Below are 23,527 nucleotides of genomic sequence, written 5' to 3'. Positions count from 1 at the left end.
GTATAAGCCATGGATTTTTGAGGCCCAATACACTAAGACAAAGATAAAAATCATTAAATTATTGCTGAAAATTGAATGCCGTGACATTATTCACAATGACAGGCTGCCGAGTCCCTTCGGCACACTAATAGCTTCTGCTAAATAATTATTATCACATTCTTATACATGTATACAAATATTGGATATGATGGCTCAGCGAGCTTAAACAGCAAATAGCACAACCATACAAACCCTGGTTCTATCCTTGGTTTGTGCTGAGGTGGCGGGGCAGGGAATGGGTGCTGCAATTGTCCTCAGTACCCATGGTTTAGGGAGGGATAAATCGTCCAAACGCCTGATCACTATACTCTGACCCCTGCTGGATGTGTGCAATGTGGACGTTGAGTAGAATTGTGCTTGGCTATGGTGCTACTCTTGGTTTCCAAGGCCCATTCAAGGCTCATAGATAAACAGCAGCCCTTGAGAGAGGCACTAGATGGTGCCTTGTCCCCTTAGTATCATACTGTAGCAAGGTGTCGGCATCTTCAGGAAATGAAGGGAGAGGAGAATGAGGGATAAATAGGAAAAAAAAAGACATGTGTTAATGCCTTGCAATTAAGAAAGAACTTGCATTTATAAGCATTTGTCATGCTCTCAGGATTTCCCAAAAAACTTTACAGTCAGTGAATTGCTTTTGAAGTATAGACACTGTTGATTTGTAGGCAAACATGGCACACAATAGGGTCCCACATAACACAATGAGATGAATCTGTTTTTAATGGTATTAGTTGAGGGGTAAATATTGGCTAGGATACCAGGTGAACTCCCCTGCTCTTTTTTAAATAGTGTCTTGGTTCAAAGTCTCATCTGAAAGATGGCTCCTCTGACAATGCAGCACTCCCTCAATACTGTGCTGAAGTACCAGCCTAAAGTATGTGCTCAAGTCTATGGAGTGGGGCTTGAATCCACAACCATCTGATTCAGAGGCAAGAGTTCTGTCGATTTTTTTTTATTCGTTCATGGGATGTGGGTGTCGCTGGCGAGGCCAGCATTTATTGCCCATCCCTAATTGCCCTTGAGAAGGTGGTGGTGAGCCGCCTTCTTGAACCGCTGCAGTCCGTGTGGTGAAGGTTCTCCCACAGTGCTGTTAGGAAGGGAGTTCCAGGATTTTGACCCAGCGACAATGAAGGAACGGCGATATATTTCCAAGTCGGGATGGTGTGTGACTTGGAGGGGAACGTGCAGGTAGTGTTGTTCCCATGTGCCTGCTGCCCTTGTCCTTCTAGGACAATTGAGCCAAGGCTGACAAATTACGAACATACGTAAATGATGAACAGGAAAAGGTCAGCTGGTTCATCCAGCCTGTCCCTCACAGTCATGATGTTTTTAGCATCACAATTCTGAACACCACCCCCCAGCAGCCATGTTACCTTCTGGGAGAGGCTAAAAATAAACAACTAAAAGTCAAAGGCCAAAGTACAGAGAAAAACATCTGGAAAATTCCTCTCCGATTCCTGAAAGCCATCAAAGCTAGTCCAGGAAACTACAATGATCATGATTTATATTATTTAGTTACGGACCATAAATTAATTACTCTGAAAGAGAAGAAGATATAGAAATTACATTTATATAACACGTTTCACGTTCCCAGGATGTCCCAAAATACTTCACAGCCAATGAATTACTTTTGAAGTGTAGTTGCTGTTTTCTTTATGCAAACACGGCAGCCAATTTGCATACAAGAAGGTCCCACAGACAACAAATGAGATGAATGGCCAGTTAATCTGTTTTGGTGGGGTTGATTGAAGAACAATGATATCTTTTACCTGAACAGGCAGATGGGGCCGTGTTTTAATGTCTCATCTGAAAGATAACTCTTCTGATAATGTAGCAATCCTTCAGTACTCCACTAAAGTGTCAATCTAGACTATGTGCTTTAGCTGTGAAGTGGGGCTTGAACCACTGAGCCAAACGGTTCCCTAATTTTCAATTCCACAATCCTGGCCTACTAGCCATGTACCACTGATGGACTCATCAGTTACAGTAGCAAGGTTCTAATTCTACATATAAGATATTAAGGGGAACAGATAGGGTAGATAGAGAGAAACTATTTTCGCTGGTTGGGGATTCTAGGAGTAGGGGGCACAGTCTAAAATTTAGAGCCAGACCTTTCAGGAGCGAGATTAGAAAACATTTCTACACACAAAGGGTGGTGGAAGTTTGGAACTCTCTTCCGCAAATGGCAATTGATACCAGCTCAATTGCTAAATTTAAATGTGAGATAGATAGCTTTTTGGCAACCAAAGGTATTAAGGGATATGGGCCAAAGGCAGGTATATGGAGTTAGATCACAGATCAGCCATGATCTTATCAAATGGCGGAGCAGGCACGAGGGGTGAATGGCCTACTCCTGTTCCTATGTTCCTAAATCTAAGGTAGTTGATACAGATAGGTTAGCAAAATTGAGCTCTCGTTTATGTTCAATCGGTATAAATTTGGGAGGATATATTTTTCTATTTTCTGGTTGAAAGTTAAGAGATTACAAATCCATCTGATTTTTGGCGTTGATTTTACAGGTGCACGTCAATAGCCATTTTGCACCAAAATAATTTAAAATACTAAAGCGTAGAAATTACTGTGTTAGCGCATGGATGCTTAACGTGTGTACATGATATTTCTTTGTTCACTCTGTTAAGGGAAGCATGAACCTGTTTATCATAACCAGTTAGGAAATGTTTACCGATGCTAGTCTGTGACTTCATGAAGATAATTTTCTGAATTTTCACCTCAGGGGCGGTGGGGGGTGGGGGGAGTGGGGGTGGGGTGAGGAAGGGAGTTTGAACCGTCACCCATACATATTGGGAAATCACGGGCTCACTGCTCAGCATTTTCCTTCCATTAAAGTTTCCCATATTTGGCAAACAAGACTCCCCACTGGTACAGTGGAGCATATTTGGAGAATCAGCCCTTATACTGTATCCCAATGTCACCATTGAAAATGAATAATCTCTAAATTGTCAAATTACAGACTTTCTTTTCGTCACAAATTATATTTCGCAATGGAAGGGTCAAAACACAATTCCTCCATGTAGGGGTTCAAATAGTTTTTTTGAGATGATAAAATGTACCCATGTAGGCTTTTGAACTGCCACTTATAAATGTATGGGCTAAGTCCAATCAGAAAGGGATAACTAAGGTCCTGATCCAATTCAAAATTGGACCAATCAAATCGAATCTGAGTCCAACCTCTTTCCTATTGATGAAGCTACCTCGAACGTTACTTGCTATATGTCAATAGTTACATCCTTACACTTCAGGCCCTAACACCATTTCCCCTCATCTAAGTAGTCTCCTATTAATGCTAGATTTCTAAATCAGTACTTAACTCTTCGTCCAAGAAAAATTCATAGGAACATAGAAACAGGAGTAGGCCATTCAGGTGCTCCAGGGTCCCAGATCAATGCTCCAGGCTTCCTCTATTGGATGTCCAAGGGTCCCAGATTGACTTGTTTGATGAGTAGATGCTGAGTATCAATCCTGAAATGACTGTATGCAACATTAGTCTACAAATGTTTAATGCATTTATTTGATATTAATAGTAATATCATATGAATGTGTTAAGCATTCATATGTTAATGTTGCACAGTAATTTCTAGACTATAGTTCAGTATTTTACTACTTCTGGACAATTATAAATTTCCCAGATCAACGCTCAAAGCTTCCCCTGTCACACACTAAACAGTTCATAGCTGATGGCACAGAATACCTTCTCCCTATTTGACAGCTGGCAACACAATAGATTCTCTGTGCCCATCATCATCACCAGATAATTTCAACTGGCGTAAAAGTGGATTAAAGTGGACATCACTTGAACTTTGAGGGCAAAACTTAATCTAGCCAGGCCCAATCAGATCTGCCAAGTTCAGATGGGATTGAAAAGTGGACTCAGTCACATACTTACCTCTATGATCGAGCTGAGGAGGCCAAATACGTATATATCAGAAAATAGAAACTGGGTTCAATCCAATATACATGTGCTGAAACTAATAAAAAGCACCAGTGTTGTCAACGAAACCCATTTTAATGATTCTGCAGTGGAGCTGACAGTTTGGCCAAACTTAACCAAAGTAATCCAACAAAGAGGACTAAATTAATTCATTATCCCCTTCCATCCCTGAGAGTGGCTCCATATCTACCTTTATGTGAAAGGCTTGATAAGAAAGACTTATGTTTTATTAATAAACCTATGTATTTTTACGGTGGAAAACCAACTTCTTGAATAACTGTGCAAAAGAAGATATCTGTTTATGTATTAAAGGGAATAAATGTGCAACTTGGGTCATCTGATTTCTTCTAATTATTACCCTTAGGCATTGTGTAAAAAAAAGTATTAAAAATTAAAAATATATTTGTCTGCAGAGAGCCTCTCAAAGCTACTTCAGTCTCGTCCTCTACAGGATATCATTCATGCCAGAAATGATACTGGTGGAACAAACATCTATCAATATCTTAATCAACAGTCTTGAATGCTCAAGTCTCATTGTCGAAGAGACAGGGTGCTGTTCTTATTGCTATTTTGTATCATACCATGCGTCCTAATTAGAAACAGTTCAGGTGCTCCTGTCACTATGATGACAAGTTCAAATGGGCTGTGAATTTAGAGACGTTTGCAACTTTCCAAGCATATAGGATGAGGCTGTGTGTTGCTTGTTCATGCAAAGTGTTTATTGAACGCCTGAAGATCCTATGAATTTTAAAATAATATTTGTTTTGTTCTGGAATGGCTGGAATTTTAATGCAAAATAAACATTAAAATTCGGCAATCGACTTCAAAGTTGTTTATTGAGAATTGGAATCTGGTCAATATTACCCACCGAGTACTGATGTATTTGAAAAAAACCAAACAAGAATTATCTTAGGAGAGACAGTAATCATAATTATTACAGATAGGCTGTTATCAGCATTCTGTGACATATAAGTACCATCTACACAAGAATGTTGGATTAATTAAAATAAAAAATGTCTAGCCTGATTCTGCAAACAGGTAGAATAAAAGTCGCCACTAATACATCTACAGGTCTCATGGCCATTTCTCTGCTCACAAGCATTCCCTCCAGTCTGCAGCCAGAGGGCATCTCCCCTTTAAGAGGTGCCGTCTGCCTTTAAATGATGTCAGAGATGCCCAATTTCCCACCCTCCCCCCCAACCACAAACGAGCACACAGCGAATAAGCAGCGCGGGTAGTGCTGGTCACACGCCTGACCCATTATAACCAGCTGCCAGCACCAATTTTACGTGGTCCCTCTGCCTACATGAACAGGCTTGTACCGCATACACCCCAGCCCCTGCCTGTCCGTTTTTGGTGCGATCGTATTTCTAGGCCAATTTCTTTTGGTCGAAAAAATTGTCATTAAGAGCTAATCACGCAAAACCTGAAAAAAGTTAAAATCGTAGAGTTCAATATAAATGTGGCCCTTAAAGGGTTCAATGATCAAGCTGGAAAGGCATCTTCTAGTGAAAAAACATTAAGTGTTTTACTACATCCTCGTCAGTGGCTTTTGATGATTTTGCAGTGTATCGCAATGCTAATTTGTATGTAAATGTAACTCATTAATCGAATTTAATGTAACTTCTTTTTAACATGCTGAGTCAAAAGTGAGCACTAAATTGTCTGTCAGCATTTCAAACTGTCCTGAATAATCCTCAGAAGGTTCATCTTCTTGTGGGTAATCAGGAAAGTATGAGAGAAGCAGAACCAAAAAGTATCTGTTGTTTATCTGCTGTTTGCATGGCATAGAGAGAAATGCATCCCCTTGCTTGTGTTCACTTGATTCTTCCTCTGCTTTTCTGTCATCGTAAGCTTTTACTGAATGAAGATTAATGTGTGGTATGAAGGAAGTCCTAATCTCTCTTGGCTTTACCTTCGCTCCAGCTTGCATCGTTCGGATCAAATAGTACATCTGTGTATTCTGACATGGACTGGGCAGAAGCCCAGGAAAGTTTTCCCAGCCTAATGTGAGAGCATAAATAAGGATAGAGCTGTAATCTGCTGGAATCCCACGGAACGGAAATTCAAAATTAATACGTGGGTGAGATAGCATTTAAGTCCTGCACATGTTGAATAGAAAACAAGTCATTTCTAAACTGTTGCCAATAGAAACTGCAACAAATCAAAACTCAGATCATTTAGAACTATCCAAACGAGGATCTTCACTTCAAGCATATGGAAACCTGACAGTTTAAGTGCAGATATGGTGTCTCGTGCCGCTAAAGTTATACATAACGAGATACGTAAATTTTATTCCGATGCTCCCACACTAAACAGATCAAGGAATTGTTGGAAGTGGAATGAGGAATATTGTTGAGAGTTGGAATCTCTCATTGGTAAGCATTAGGCCCCCATTGTTTGTAGGTGTAATGAGATCTATATAATGCACCTGAGGTCACTGTGTTCTTTGTAGCTGCTGAGGTTGAGTCGGTGACTACATATATTAGTTAAGTACACAGCTGGATTTAAAATGCTCTGAGAAACAACGTTTAAGTTGTGTGCTTTATGAAGCAGAAAGATGCTACCAGGCAGCAAGTAACATACTATGTATGTCATGAAACAGAGACAATATTACATGGTGCCAGAAGTGCAAAAACAACTCAAAGAAGATGAATAGAAAGAGGCAGGTATTAAAATATCAGAGAAAAAACTCTCGCCTGAACTATTACAACTCTTAACTGGAAACCCAAAGCCAAATGGGAAGAAGTTTAGTTAAAGTTGGTTGTATTATGCGCTAGCTGCAAGTGTTGTAGAGAAAGGAGAATTACAGTCACAACACTCGTTAGTGTGATCAGCTATGAAGCTGTTGATGAGTGTAGCATGTCTAGAAAGAAGAAAGACTTCCATTTATATAACACCTTTCATGACCTCACAGAGTGCTTTACAGCCAATTAAGAACTTTTGAAGTGCAGTCACTGATGTAATGTGGGAAACGTGGCAGCCAATTTGTGCACAGCAAGGTCCCACAAATAGCAACAAGATAATGACCAGATAATTGTTTTTTGTAGATGTTGGTTGAGGGATAAATATTGGCATGGAACACCGGAGAGAACTCCCCTACTCCTCTTCGAAATGGTGCCATGGGATATTTTATTTCCACCTGAGAGGGCAGACGGGGCCCTGGTTTAATGTCCGAAGGATGGTACCTCTGACAGTGCAGCACTCTCAGTACTGCACTGGAGTGACAGCCTAGATAGTGCGCTCAAGTCTCTGGAATGGGAATTGAACACACAATCTTCTGACTCAGAGGCGAGAGTGCTACCCACTGAGCCACGGCTGACACCTGGAAGAATGGAAAAAAATACAAAAAATAATAGGAAATTTGCTGTGTTTGGAGTCAGAAACAGTCAAGTGAGAGAAACTGCTGAGCATGTCAGACCTTGACCTCAAGTAAATGGTAGGTATGGTAACAGCAGGTAAAGTTACACCGTTTCAGATATAGCAGCTCAATAATGACAAAACTGTTCATACATGTAGAGAAAAAAAATGAGTACCAAGAATGAAATGCTTTGGTAAGAAACACAGCAAGCAGAATCCCAAGCAGATTAAAAAGGGAATCGATTGACTGCCACTTTTGTGGCAAGACAATCCTAAGGATTAGAATGAGTGTCCATCACTCAGGGAACAGCTTCAAAATAATATTGCTGAAAAGTATGAGAAACAGAATTAGGAAAAGAAATAGTTGCTCCTGGAGAGGCATTTGAACAAAACAATGAGTGTGTACACATACAATTGGAGCTGTAGAGGACATGGAAAGAAACCATTCCAGTTGTTTGTGATAATGATAATGTGGATTATAGAGTTCCATGAAAATGACTCTCTCTCAAAGGCCACATGAATGCTATGGCATATATGCTATTTTCAAAGGAGTAAAGCTAAACTAAAATTGTCTAATTATTATTTAAATATTTTTAATAAGATAGCTAATGAACTAGTGACTTATAAGGGTAGCCTAGTGGTTGTGGTGTATTGGCAACTCAGAGGTTGTGAGCTCAAATCCCACCATGGCAAGTTATGAATTTGTATTCAAATAATATATAGGTTAGCACCAAAAGTAACCATACAGGCTGCTGGATTGTTGTAAAAACCCAACGGGCACACTAATAGGCCCCTCTCTGAAACATATAATCCCTACCCCTACCCAGCCTGCCCTTCATGTGACTCCAGTTTCACAGAAAGTAATGTCCTCAGGGCAATAAATACTGCCTTGTCAGTCTTGCCCACATTCCCAGAAAAGTAGGAATTGATTTGTCACTATTTTTGGAAGGTGTGGGTTGCCCACAAGGAACGTGTCACGTTAAAACATAAAGTGTAAAACTGTTTGAGAAAATTCCCGTATTTTTGAAGAAGTCTGGAAAGAAAGGAATTGATGAATTGGTCGCACTGACACACTGGGAGTCATTTTAACCCCCAACAACTGGTGGGTTGTGGGCAGGTGGGAGGTTAAAATAACAGCTTTTTGGAGTGGGACCGCATCTCAGTTTCAACCCACCCACTTCTGGGTTTAACCCAGGCAGGTTTATACGCGCGTGGACAGCAGACACCAGGAAGTCTCACCTCCATTTAAAGCTGACGGGCCGATTCTTAAAGGGGCAATGTACCTCATTGAAATACTTGAGATACTTAATTCTTTGTGTATTGGAAAACTTAAATGAATTTAACCTTACCTGTTCGGGTTTCCCATTGCTTCCGATTCACAGTAGGTAAAAGCAGGCGGGAAGGGCCGGGTCCATGAGGTAAGTGCCTTTATTGCACTGCTCATGGGCACGGACGAGCAGGGGTGCTTCTTCCAGGCTCAACAACCTCACACGGCCGACAGGACCTCCGCGATCAGCCGACCCCCCCCCCCCCCACACCCCAGTGGTTCCCCCCACAAACAGGGTGGATCCCCCAGATGGTGGCCACCCACCTACCTCAGACTCTTCACCCAACCTCCGATCTTGTCTTCCGATCTCTAACTTCTTCGAGAAGCCTCCGATCTCTGCCCAGCATCAGCCCCTCCCCTCCATCCCCCTCCGCCCGATCTCCTCCCGACATCAGACCTACCCCCCACCCCGCAATCTCCAAGTTCCGGCATCAAACTCCTCATCTCCACCTCCTGGCCCTTGATCTTCTGCCTGCCCCCTGATGTCCTCCCCAGCCTATGATCTCTCCCTCCCTCCGATCCCCAGCTGCGGCCTGCTACTGCAGGCCTTCCTCCCCGACAGCCAGTGCTGGGCACGAAGCCCGGAAGTAAAATTTGTTGACCTTGGATTGTGACCCGCCAACTTACTTTCTGGGTTTCGTACCCGAAGATCTTCCCCCCCGCCCTCTTCCTGGCTCGAGGTCAAAATTATGCCCAATGGATGGAGTGGCCTCCTTCTGTGCATAGGTCACTTGTTAACTGCTTATGAGCTAAAGCCAGATCCAAAGAAATTTCAAGCCACCCAGCAGATGCTAAACCAAATGATATCCATTCATTTAAACATTTCTTGGACATGGCGAACTATATTTCAAAGTTTCTGCTACATATGTCGATTATAACTGAAATGTCGAACATGAACATATACTTACATAGTGTCTTTCACATAAAAACATCTCAAGTACTTTGCAGGAGATTGGAGGAGACCAAACAAGGTGCAATTGAAGGGTTGGAGACTTTTGAAGGGACATTTGAAAGTGAGGCGCGAGGTGGCAGTGTGAAGGGATTTAAAAAGAGAGTTGCAGAGAGCAGGAACATGGTGGCTGAAGGTCGTGCCTCTGTCGATGGAGCAGATGGAGGAGATTGCACACAATGCACTAGAGTCAAAAAAGCAGAGACTGAACACTGGGAGAAAATTGCAGAGGTAGAGTGGAGGATCTCAAAATGAGAAAGAGGATTTTAAAGTCGATGAGTTGAGGGATGGGGTGCCAATGGAATTTGGCAAGGATAGGGGTGAAAGATGTGTGGAGCTTAATATGAGATAGAATATGTGAACTTTGGATGAGTGGAGGTTTATACTGAAAGGAGCTTTTAGAACTCCAAAAGACAGAGCTGTGGAATTGTATTGGTCAGAGTGTGATGCAGGAAGTCAAGTCTTCATGAAAATCTGAGGCAAAAAAAGACAGCTGATGGCATTCACTCCAGCTGAAAGGAACTATGGACCAATTGAGAAAGTGTCAGGCTATAAGTGGATCGAGTAATGTGTGTGTGGAAAAGAAGTTGAAATTCAGACTGACCATGAGCCCTTGAAGAGTATTGTTAAGAAACCTTTCAATCCCACAACTAAATGATTACAAAGCATGTTATTACATTTCAGAAGAACACTCTGTGGATGAAATACAAACAAGGAAAGACTATGTACATTGCTGATGCTTTGAACACAGCCGACTTGCCGGACAAAAAAGCCAAAGAAACAAAATGATTATGAAGTACTTCTGACATAAGCTAAAGGTGTGTCCATTGAAGATATCAAGAACAATAACATAGTGCAGCATCTTGCTATCTCAGAATGGTGTCTCAGCTGAATTCTAGCTAAAAATTCCAAAACATCAAGCCTCACAAAAGCTGAAACAGTGTTGTGGCTGGATGGCTAAAATGCAAAAAATTACATTTTTCCTGAGATTAAAGAGTGCTACCATTGACAAGATCAACTGTCCATCCAAATAGAATAGAACCATCATCTTTCAGGTCATCAGGGCAGAAATGATGCACAAAATCCATTTCAGCCATTTTTGGGATATTTTCCAAGTTGAAGGTGCTGTATATTTGCAAGTTGTTGCCCGGGCAAACTCATAAATATTACACATGCTGAAATCATTCTTCATGTGGCATTTGTAACACATATTCTATCATGGATAGCACGTTCACTATCGTGGATAGCACGTTCAGTGAGGTGGTCACGCCGCAGGTAAAGATTACGCAGGCAGAAAGGAAATGGGTGACCGCCAGGCAGAGTAAAAGGACTAGGCAGGTAGAGCAGGAGTCTCCTGGGGCCATCTCCCTCTCAAACAGATATTCTGCTTTAGATACTGTTGGGGGAGATGGCTTATCAGGGGAATGCAGCAAGAGCCAGGTTCGGGGCACCACGGGTGGCTCTGCTGCACAGGAGGGGAGGAAGAAGAGTGGCAGGGCTATAGTGATAGGGGATTCAATTGTAAGGGGAACAGATAGGCGTTTCTGCGGCCGCAAACGTGACTCCAGGATGGTATGTTGCCTCCCTGGTGCTAGGGTCAAGGATGTCACGGAGCGGCTGCAGGGCATTCTGGAGGGGGAGGATGAACAGCCAATAGTCGTGGTCCATATTGGTACCAACGACATAGGTAAAAAAAGGGATGAGGTCCTGCAAGGCGAATTTAAGGAGTTAGGAGATAAATTAAAAAGCAGGACTTCAAAGGTAGTGATCTCAGGATTACTACCGGTGCCACGTGCTAGTGAGTATAGGAACAAGAGAATAGACAGGATGAATGCGTGGCTGCAGGGATGGTGTCGGAGGGAGGGATTTAGATTCCTGGGACATTGGGACCGGTTCTGGGGAAGGTGGGACTTGTACAAGCGTGACGGGTTACACCCGAGCAGGATCGGGACCAATGTCCTCGCGGGGGTGTTTGCTAGTGCTGTTGTGGAAGGTTTAAACTAGAGTGGCAGGGGGATGGGAACCTGAGCGGGGAGTCAGAAGGGAATAAAATTGAGAGCAGCAAGAGAGGGGAAGACCCAGGGGTAATCTACAATAAAATAGTACAAACAGTTGTTCAAGAACAAGTGAAAGGGAAAAGCGTAGAGCAGCGGAAAGAAAGTGTACTTTAGGCACGACAGAAAAAATAAAAACTAGAAGGCGTAAGGCGATTAACCCAGCATTAAAGCTGTGGCAGGGGGTTGGGAAACTGAGCAGGGAGACAGAGGAAAACGTGTCAGGAAGGGACAGAAGGTATGGAGTAAAAGGTAAAGTGTTAAAAAAGGAAAAAGCAGGAACTAAGTGTCACAAAACATATTTGAAAGTTCTTTATCTGAATGCACGTAGCATTCGTAACAAAATGGACGAGTTAACGGCACAAATAACTACGTATGGGTATGATCTTGTGGCCATTACAGAAACATGGCTGCAGGGTGACAACAACTGGGAATTAAATATGCCAGGGTATTTAACAATCAGGAAGGACAGGCAGGAAGGAAGGGGAGGTGGGGTGGCTTGTTAATAAACGAAGGAATCACTGTAATACAGAGAAATGATATTGGGACAAAGGATCAGGATAATGAAACAGTTTGGGTAGAGATAAGGAATAATAAGGGGAAAAAAACACTAGTGGGCGTAGTATATAGGCCTCCTAATAGTTGCAACTCTGCTGGAAGAAGTATTAATCAGGAAATAGTCGGGGCATGTAATAAGGGAACAGCTATAATTATGGGGGATTTTAACTATCATATTAACTGGACAAATCAAATTGGGCAGGGCAGCCTTGAGGAAGAGTTTATTGAGTGTATTAGGGATGGATTTCTTGAGCAGTATGTAAGTGATCCTACAAGGGGGCAAGCAACCTTGGACCTGGTCCTGTGTAATGAGCCAGGATTAATTAATAATGTCCTAGTTAAGGATCCCCTTGGAATGAGTGACCATAACATGGTTGCATTCCATATCCAATTAGAGGGTGAGAAGGTTGGTTCTCAAACAAGCGTAGTGAGCTTGAATAAAGGAGACTATGATGGTATGAGAGCGGAATTGATTAAAGTGGACTGGGAAAATAGATTAGAGGGTAAGACGGTACATGAGCAGTGGTGTTCATTCAAGGAGTTATTTTACAACTTTCAAAAAATATATATTCCACTGAGAAAAAAAGGGTGTAAAAGAAATGACAGCCATCCGTGGCTAAGTAAAGAAATTAAGGAAAGTGTCCGACTAAAAACAAGGACATATAAGGTAGCCAAACTTAGTGGGAGGATAGAAGATTGGGAAGTCTTCAAAAGACAGCAAAAAGTAATGAAAGGATTGATTAAGAAAGGGAAGATAGATTATGAAAATAAATTAGCAAAAAATATAAAAACAGATAGCAAGAGTTTCTACAGTTATATAAAAAGAAAAAGGGTGGCTAAGGCAAACGTAGGTCCCTTAGAGGATGAGACCGAGAAATTAATGGTGGGAAACATGGAAATGGCAAAAATGCTGAACAAATATTTTGTTTCAGTCTTTACGGTAGTGGACACTAAGAATATCCCAACACTGGACAAACAGGGGGCTCTAGTGGGGGAGGAGCTAAATACGATTAAAATCACTAAGAAATAATGGGACTCAAGGCGGATAAATCCCCTGGACCTGATGGCTTACATCCGAGGGTCTTGAGGGAAGTGGCAGTAGGGATTGTGGATGCTTTGGTAATAATTTTCCAAAATTCTCTGGACTCGGCAAAGGTCCCGGCAGATTGGAAAACTGCTAATGTAACACCCTTATTTAAAAAGGGTAGTAGGCAGAAGGCTGGAAATTATAGACCAGTTAGCCTAACATCTGTGGTGGGTAAAATTTTGGAATCTATTATTAAGGAGACAGTAGCGGAACATTTGGATAAACATAATTTAATAGGACAAAGTCAGCATGGCTTTACGAAGGGGAAGTCATGTCTGACAAATTTGCTTGAGTTCTATGAGGACATAACGTACAGGGTGGATAAAGGGGAACCAGTGGACGTAGTGTATTTAGACTTCCTGAAGGCATTCGACAAGGTGCCACATAAAAGATTATTGCTCAAAATAAAGAATCACTGGATTGGGGGTAATATTCCGGCATGGGTGGAGGATTGGTTATCTAACAGGAAGCAGAGAGTTGGGATAAATGGTTCATTCTCGGACTGGCAACCAGTGGCCAGTGGTGTTCCGCAGGGGTCGGTGCTGGGTCCCCAACTCTTTACAATCTATATTAATGATTTGGAGGAGGGGACCGAGTGTAACTTATCAAAGTTTGCAGATGATACAAAGATGGGAGGGAAAGTGGAGAGTGAGGAGGACATAAAAAACCTACAGGGGGATATAGACAGGCTGGGTGAGTGGGCGGAGATTTGGCAGATGCAATACAATATTGGAAAATGTGAGGTTATGCACTTTGGCAGGAAAAATCAGAGAGCAAGTTATTATCTTAAAGGCGAGAAACTGAAAAGTACTGCAGTACAAAGGGATCTGGGGGTCCTAGTGCAAGAAGATCAAAAAGTTGGTATGCAGGTGCAGCAGGTGATCAAGAAGGCCAACGGAATGTTGGCTTTTATTGCTCGGGGGATAGAATATAAAAACAGGGAGGTATTGCTGCAGTTATATAAGGTATTGGTGAGACCGCACCTGGAATACTGCATACAGTTTTGGTCTCCGTACTTAAGAAAAGACATACTTGCTCTCGAGGCAGTACAAAGAAGGTTCACTCGGTTAATCCCGGGGATGAGGGGGCGGACATATGAGGAGAGGTTGAGTAGATTGGGACTCTACTCATTGGAATTCAGAAGAATGAGAGGCGATCTTATTGAAACATATAAGATTGTGAAGGGGCTTGATCAGGTGGATGCGGTAAGGATGTTCCCAAGGATGGGTGAAACTAGAACTAGGGGGCATAATCTTAGAATAAGGGGCTGCTCTTTCAAAACTGAGATGAGGAGAAACTTCTTCACTCAGGGGGTAGTAGGCCTGTGGAATTTGCTGCCCCAGGAAGCTGTGGAAGCTACATCATTAAATAAATTTAAAACAGAAATCGACAGTTTCCTAGAAGTAAAGGGAATTAGGGGTTACGGGGAGCGGGCAGGAAATTGGACATGAATTTAGATTTGAGATTAGGATCAGATCAGCCATGATCTTATTGAATGGCGGAGCAGGCTCGAGCAGCCGATTGGCCTACTCCTGCTCCTATTTCTTATGTTCTTATGTTCTTATATTGCAAATTACGGATCAAAGAACCTTCCATGTCACATGATGTCCCTGACAGGCCGTGGCCAAAGTAGGTGTAGATTTGTTCTTACAGAAAGGATACATTTTAGAAATTATCGCGCAGAAGGAGGACCATTGAGAGACTGTGCCGGTTCTAGCTCCTTAACTGGAGCCACTGACTCCAATCCCATTCCTGTGCCCTTTCCATCTATCCTTTTATATTCTTGCTTTTCAGTTACTTATCCGATTCCCTTTTAAATGATGTTCTAATCAATGTCTCAATAGCTACTCGTGGTGAAACATTCTGGGGTAGAAATTCATTTCATGTTGTAGAGCAAAACAGGGACTATCGGATCGACCAATGTCAGTGGAACTTTATATCGGGCGGGGCATCTAACAGGCGACAGATGCGATTCCGCCTGTTTTGCGTTCTTGCCCATATCCGATTTCATCCCCTCTATGTTCAAATAACCCTGAGTGAACAAACTGTTTCTAACTTCCTCCTTCATTTTTATTGTGATAATCCAGATCGGCAAAGCTGCCTTCAGGGTAATGCGTTTGGTGCTGGCTGTTTACCGACCACATGGAATTACAGAATCATAAAACACTGAAGGAGGCCATTTGGCCCATCATCCTTGTTCCGGCTCTTTGAAAGAGCTAACAAATTAGTCCCACTCCACCACTCTTTCTCCATAGTTCTGCAAGTTTTTCCTTTTCAAGTATGTATCTAATTCCCTTTTGGAAGTTACTATTGAATCTGGTTCCACCTCCCTTTCAGGCAGTGCATTCCAAATCTTAACAACTTGCTGTGTTAAAAAAAAAAATTCTCCTCTTCTCCCCTTTAACTTCTCTGCACTGAGGAGAACAATCCCAGCTTCTCCAGTCTCTCCACATAACTGAAGTCTCTCATCCCTGGTATCATTCTAGTAAATCTTCTCTGTACCCTCTCCTAGGCCTTATGAAAGAAGATCCAAGCCAAGATGCTTTGGGATTCCCCCACCTCCTGACTCCTCCGGGTGGGCACAGAAACACCCACCCTCCGTCGCCCCAATTCATGCTCAACATGATAATTGCCCCATGGAATAATACTGATCAACTGACAAGATCTATACAGTAGCGAAGTTTGTGGATTATTGAAATACACCTCAGCAACTCCTAATGTCGATGTTGGATGCAGGGAACAAACGCCAGAGTAAGTAAAGAGTCCCAAGCACTGAAGTCAAGAAAACACAGATTCAGGAATCATTACCCTTTCAAACAGAAGCAAATAAAATTAGGAAGCAGACAGGTCTAACCTGCACTACAGTCGAATGATTAAGTTTCGATATAAGGATGCCAGCTTTTAAGTTAACTCAAAAAAAGTTCATGATGAATGTACCTTTGCAGCTGAGTATGTCACCACAAATATTTGTTAAGTAGACAACTGGATTGAACCTGTTCTCAGAGACAGAAGCTTCGATTTTAACCTAACCCATCCACCGGGAATGGGTGGGTTCGGGTCGGTTGCCCGTTTTACACCCTGCCCGATTTTACACTCCATTGGATTAGGTTAAAATTGGGTCAATGGTATCTAAGTTGTATTTTGAGAAAGTTTGTGGTAAAAGACCTACTGAGTATGTTGGGGATTAGAGACATCATTGCAGACGTAGCTGTTAGGATTTATTGGCATGTCAAATCATAAGTATCACTAAAATTAATTATTGGTAAGTGGGTAGGATTTGAATTTCCATGAGGGTTTCCGCTGATCTTCCGCCAAAGTTACGCTGGACGATTAGAAGAACACTCATTGAAAGTCAATCCCATAATGTTAAGGTCTGTATTTATGGTAAACTTCATTAATTATACATTCATTTGAGTTCCATTCAGCACCAAGTAAACCACCGTGGGAGTTACAGTATGGTTTCTGTACATATTTTCAGGTTTTGTGATATGCTGCTTTAGCGCTGGCACAGAATTGTTAGCTGAGAAACAGTATGGTAACTTATTCAATAAAGCTGCATTGTGGTTTCATTTATTAATTAAGCCAGCCCATATTCTTGTTTGATCAACGTCAAGTAATGTTTTGTCCAAAGAGAAATGAGTATTCCATGACGGCAGTCTTTAAAAATCTGTGGAAAAAACATTAACATTCCGCATTTCATTTACAAATTGGATGTTTCCTTTTTCAGCACGTAAATTTACTTGGAATTGCAAATATATTTAGTTTCCTTCCTGTTCCCCTACTACTTAAGTTAGTTCCTTGCAAAACTGCTATTCACCTTGGTTGGGAGAGTGGGTTAGTTCAGGAATAAACGTCTAAATGTTAATGCCAATCATTGTTCAATTCCTAAGGATGGGTTTTTTTTTGTTTAAGCCCCTTAGAGAAGTGGGGGGGGTGGGATTAAGTGTGAATGTGTCCCATTTTTCTGATGACACTGGACCACCCATGCCAACCCGACAGGTCAATTAAAAGAAGCAAATTCAATCATAATTTTATTTTCCTTGTCGAAGCTGCACCCTAAGGACGGAGTCAATCCAATTTCTTGCTCAGTCCCCTTGGAGGCATGTTTAGATAACGTCAGAAGGAACCTTCCTATCCTTCAGAAAAATTCTTCCTCCTGACTAGGCCATCTTAAATTAATTGTTTGTTTGGGAGATATTGTGGAAAGTTAAACAAACAAAATTAACGTGTATGCTACATTTTTACTTTAATCCCAATTCACTTTACAACTGATGGCAAGCAAAAGTTGCATGTAGCCGCTGAACAATCAATTGCTACTTTGCATCGATATCCTTCATTTCAACCTGTGCTGGCTGTCAAGTGTTATGTGGACAATTGTTTGTTTCGACCAACATGGGGCACCCTCAATGAGGCTATAAATTGAATAAATAGCAATTTTGTTATGCTTTGTTGGTTTGATCATTCTGGTCCTACTTAGAGCATAGCTCCATTAACTTCAGCTTGTCAGGCTTTGTTTACTAGAATATATGTATTTGTATGTATGACGTGCTTAGTAGAATTAAAGATAAATAATGGATGACCAGAAGTGATTTAGAAATGGGATTGCATCCCAAGTTGATTTAGCCTCAGTAAATGATGCAGCTATGATACCAGAGAAAATTAGGGACCCTCATTCATATCTGCAATACATCCAGATCGTCATTCAATTATTTTTGAATAATGTATCCAAGTTCCATTTTTTTCCTTCAATTGTTTGATGAAAAAATGGCCAGCACCATAATCAATAAAGAAAGAATGATTTGCCTTTATATAGCACCTTTCATGACCTCAGGATGTCCCAAATTGCTTTACAACCAATGAAGTACTTTTTGAAGTGTAGTTACTGTTGTAACGTAGGAAACGCCACAGCCAATATACGCACAGCAAGGCCCCACAAACAGTATATTGACTATCCATTGATCTTAATTGCTAAGCAATTTTGTAGAGGTCTAACCTCACATTAAAACCCAGAAATGACTGTAAGTGATATTAGTGGATAAATGCTTAACCCATTCATATGACATTCCGTCCATGAAGGGGTTAACCTATTTACTTTAAGAAGCTTAGTGCCTCCACTAAAATAGCGGACCGAGCCGTACCATATGAAGATGCTAAGCATTCAATGCCAACAGTGATTTCAACACTCAGGGGTCGATTTTAGCACCCGCGATTGGGTGCGTTCGTGGCGGGGGACCTCCGAAAATCGGGGATTCCCAGGGCGGGTCGGGAGCCCGGCTCCAACCCGCCCACTTCCGGGTTTCCCACAGACACGCTGACATGCGCGCGCAGCCCCTGCATGTGGGACTCCCGCCGGCAATTAAAGCCGCGGGGTGCCACTTAAAGTATTTATTTAGGTATTTCAGGTCGTTTACAGACATGATTAAGAAGATATTTCAGGAGGGTTGGGATTTTACAAACAGCTGGGACTGTTTCCTGTACTGGGGGAAACACTCCCAGTTCAAATGGACGTGTTGCAGCCATCAGCCTGTGGCAGCTGCAAAGGTCCATTTGACAGGTTGGGGGGGGGAGACCCTCACTCATTGCAGGAGGCCACTCTGTCACTTGGGACAAAGTTTGGCCTCCACCACTCTCCTCCTAACACTAAAATTCACCAACTTGCACACTTACCCCGGGGTCCAGACACATGTACCTACCTTGCGGACCCCCTCAGATGTACATCTTCCGGATGGGGGCCGTCGTAGCTGCAGTCATGACCTTCTCGGAGGGCGAACAGCATCACCAGCATCACCAGCCTCGCCATCCACGCTGTCCACCTCTGACACGTGGAGCTCCACAACACAGTGCTGTGACACATCCACTTGCACAGCAGGAGGGAGGGCAACGGCAGAGAGAGATGCGTCGCAGAGGGCACTACCCTCGCCACAGGGTCCACAGACCGAGGCTCAGCTTCCTGGACCTCTCTGAGCAGCAGTGCACACGGAGGCTCAGAGTCACTCAACATGTAGTCGTGGACATCTGCAGCCTCCTTCATGCCGAGCTGCTCCCGGCTGGCCCGAGCACCATCTTCTTACCTGTCGCTGTCAAAGTCACCACTGCCCTCAACAACTTCTCCTCCACATCCTTCCAGGGTGCCACCGGGGACATCGCCGACGTCTCTCAGTCGTCTGCACAAAAGAGCCCTGCAAATACACCTACACCCACTCTGCAGTGACATAATGGGTGGCATCAGGTGTGTGTCTTCATTGTGATCCTCAGGAAAGGGCAATATTGCACAACCCAGACAAGATTCGCAAAGACGTGGCAGTAGTGGTGACAATATAACATGTAATGTGAGTTGCTCAGAAATTCAATATAAGTAAAAACCATGACAAACCCTCAAACACCCTTGTGCATCCCCTTCATGCTCACGACACGTTTGCCTTACTGCACATATGTGATGCATGCCCCGTGGCTGCAGCACAGGTAGTGGCAGGTTGAGTGAGGCTGACTGTGAAAGAGATGCATGAGAGGGTGAGTATGAGATAGATCCATGAGATTGGGTTGCGTGGTAGTGGCGGGATGAGTACTGGCGAGGTGAGTAAGTGCAAGTAAGATGAGGATGAGGTTTGAGTGGGTATGAGGGGTGATGTGACAGAGTAGTGTTGGCAGTGCAGAAGGAGATGTGGGGTGGGGGTGGTGATGTGGCAGATGGAGTGTAGGGGAATGAGTAAGTGTACTCACTTTGGCTGACCTACTTAGGTCATTGCAGCGCCTCCTGCACTGTATGCAGGTGGGCGATATGTTGGTGGTGCTGGTGACCTCCTCTGCCACCTTGAGCCAGGCCTTCCTGGTGGCAGAGGCAGGCCGCTTCCTCCCACCCGCCGGGGGGAAGATCTCTGTCCTTCCCCTCCTCCTCACTCCATCCAATGATATCTGGAGTGAGGCATCATTAAACCTGGGAGCAGCCTTCCCCCTGGGCTGCTCCATGCTGTAAATTTTCCTATTTCATGCAGCATCAGTCAGTGGAGGACTGCCCCTTTAAATAGAGCGCCTCCAGCTGACAGACCTTACTGCACACGCGCAGCCCACCCGACACGCAGCTCAGCAGCGGGGAACCCGGACGACCAGGTAAGTGGATCCAATTGGCCTGCGATTGCGCGCGGGGCAGACTGATTTCACCGGGCGCGTTACCCATGCGCCCTATAGCCCCCCCACCGCGAACCAGCCGCCCTGGTAATATCGGGCCCTAAATGTCTAACAAGCAAAACAAAAAACTAGAGGATATAATCTGCATATTTTGACACAAGAATGTGATGGTTCCAAGATGGCATCATGTTTATTAAGTAAACAGAAGCTGATGAAAATAAAGACCTGTGGATAATACAATTAAATACATTTATTACTTCAGTTTAAGATATGGGGCCCGATATTACCATGGCAGCGGGTTGGAGCCGGGCTCCCGCCCCGCCCCGCCCCGGGAATCCCCGATTTTCGTAGCCCCCCCGCCAGGAACGCAGCCGATCGCGGGTGCTAAAATCGAGCCCATCGTCTCAGAACAAGACCATGAATCTTGAAAGCTGTGGCTCTCTCAATGCATTGCGGTTTTCTCCAATGGTGTCAGTATTTCTATTGATCATATAGGAGGAAAGGTATGCTAAGTAAAGAGGGTGTGCAATATGTACTCCTCAATTCAGGTTATATTGACTTTGGATCAAACAACTAATACAGATAACAATGCAATTACATTTTAATGCTTCTACCATCTATCAAGAGGTACACACAGTCATCAATGGATTTCACCTTGAGAAATATCTTCCGATTTAAAGATTGCTGCTGATGGTTTCCACAATAAGTGTTAAAATTATCTTTGTGATTTGATTAAATGTCACAAGTATAGCTGGAATTTAAATATCTGAAAAGAAGTAAATATTATGCATCACACACATTGGAAAAGGTAGCTATTGAGGATTCATTGATAAAAATGCTTCCACTCTTAATAACATGCACACAGAAACTGAAAGGTCTCAATTGTGGTAAAGACAACAGACGGAACTTGTTTAAAATTTAAATGTAAGGAAATAATTTAAGAAACATCTGTGGAAAATCTGTAGAAATTATTCTAAAATTTAATTGTATATGTCTTTAATGGGGAAAAACAACAAATATGTGCTATGCCTCTGTACAGAAGTTTCACATCTTAATTAAAAACAGAAAAGAGTTTTTAAAACATGCCAGTAAATGATGATATATGGGTGTTTACCCACTTGAAAAAGAATCCTTTCCAAATATGGCAAAAGGTTATGAATGATTTGCTCTGCATTGATTGGGCTGTCAATGGTTCCTTTGTAAAGCTGTTATTAACAGAAACCAGTGTCATATATGTGAAATCGCTTGGCAAATTTTTATTAACCCATGCAAGCAGCATCTCTTCACAGTGTCGTTAGGCTGCAGTTATAGCATTTAGATACCGCAAACTGAAGAACCTTCTGTCCACAATATTTAACACTTTTATGAATGGGCCATGGTTTCAATTATTTATGTTTATGGCCCTTAAAATAATTATACACATAAGTACAAGTTAAAGTATAACTAGAATAATAGTTCTCCCAGTGGCCCGGCCAACATTCTTCCCTCAACTAACGCAACCAAAAATAGATTGACATTGCTGTTTAAGGGGCTTTGCTGTATGCAAAATGGCTGCCATATTTATCTGCACTTCAAAGGAATGTGAAATGCTATGGGATGATTCTGGAGGATAAAATAAAGCGCTGTTTAAATGTAAATTTGTGCTTCTTTGTAAGTGTATGAACATCTTTCCAGTTTTGATTTCTTTCTGATCTGTTTAGATTTACAGAATATACTATTTTTATAGGTTACTGTGATTTGTGTATGTAAGAACTCGTGTTTTAATTTTAGTGAGTTTTTCAATAAATCTTTATGACTGGACCTGCAAAATATCTTCTTTATTCCAATCAGTTGGTTAAACAAATTCCATCTGCCCTTCAATTGCAATTATTTTCTAAAATTAGTCTTTTGCAGTATTTTTCATATACTCCACACCCACAAACATTGCATCCCACTAACATAACCCACTGCATGTTAGTGAGAAGTAATTGAACGCTGGATAAATCAGCCAACTGATGCAATTGTTTTCTTTGATCTTCCTTGCTGTTGAATACTTAACAGGTATATTAGCTGCTATAATAAGTGATTGTATCATAAAACGTTCTGGAAGTTAGGGAGCAGTGCTCCTCTAAGGAACCAGAGAATAAAGGTTTTTCTGAAAGGCACCATAGGCCCCAAAAGCCTAGTTGGAGAAGCCATTACTTTAACACAATCCATGCAAGGATTATGCTTTTCTATAGTTGCAAACTGTGTTAGTAAATGATCTGCTCAGTATGTATATGCGTTTAGCACGTTCTTCTGCTGTTTAGTGATCTGCAAAACTGTGAATGTACATTCCTTCTTTTGAATTATGAGCTGAACATTCTACTTAATACAACCTTTTTTTAAATGAAACAACCAATTTTGTGTCATCCAAATATTCACTCCAAGCAAGTCATATCTTTCTATCAGGTTCTTTTTACTATTTATGCATTATTACTTTTCGTCACAATAGAATGAGGAATTTTCTACTCTAATTTTCTCACTTCCTCTCTTGAAAACAGGGGCTTCTTCTTGGGTATGATTCTTTTCCTTTTGGAGTTGGCCAATGCCTTGCCCAAGTGAGTTATTCTTCAGGTGATAACCCAGCCAGTGAGTGTCTGCATTGAGTTACATCGAGTTACATCGAGGCTACAGCACAGAAACAGGCCATTCGGCCCAACTGGTCTATGCCAGCATTTATGGTCCACACGAGCCACCTCCTAACCCTCTTCATGTAACCCTATCAGGACACCCTTCTATTCCTTTCTCCCTCATGTGCTTATCTAGCATCTCCTTAAATGCATCTAATTATGCTATTTGCCTCAACTACTCCTTGTGGTAGCATGTTCCACATTCTTACCACTCTTTGGGTAAAGTGGTTTCTCCTGAATTCCCTCTTGGATTTATTAGTGACTATCTTATATTTATGACCTCAAGTTGTGGACTCCCCTACATGTGGAAACAGTTTCTCTATGTCTACCCTATCAAACCCTTTCAGTATCTTAAAGACCTCTATCAGGTCACCCCTCAGCCTTCTCTTTTCTAGAGATAGTGTCCCAGCCTGTTCAGCCTTTCCTGATAA

General features: G+C 42.3%; 1 long non-coding RNA gene across 6 annotated transcripts in view; it reads left to right on the top strand.

Annotated features, from left to right (window-relative positions):
• Positions 1–23,527, top strand: part of LOC137301872 (uncharacterized) — a 135,494-nt gene that overhangs the window by 82,414 nt on the left and 29,553 nt on the right. For 4 of the 6 annotated variants that reach the window (XR_010958378.1, XR_010958375.1, XR_010958379.1 and 1 more), the window contains exons 5-6: positions 10,306–10,439; positions 15,833–16,071. This is a non-coding gene — a long non-coding RNA (uncharacterized lncRNA). Of the gene's footprint in view, positions 1–10,305; positions 10,440–15,832; positions 18,567–23,527 lie in introns of those variants that run through there. The other 2 variants (XR_010958376.1, XR_010958374.1) reach the window with 1 other exon arrangement.

The sequence above is a fragment of the Heptranchias perlo genome, chromosome 34, assembly GCF_035084215.1.
Source record: "Heptranchias perlo isolate sHepPer1 chromosome 34, sHepPer1.hap1, whole genome shotgun sequence".
NCBI lineage: Eukaryota > Metazoa > Chordata > Chondrichthyes > Hexanchiformes > Hexanchidae > Heptranchias > Heptranchias perlo.
This window is presented reverse-complemented; position numbering and strand designations above follow the sequence as displayed.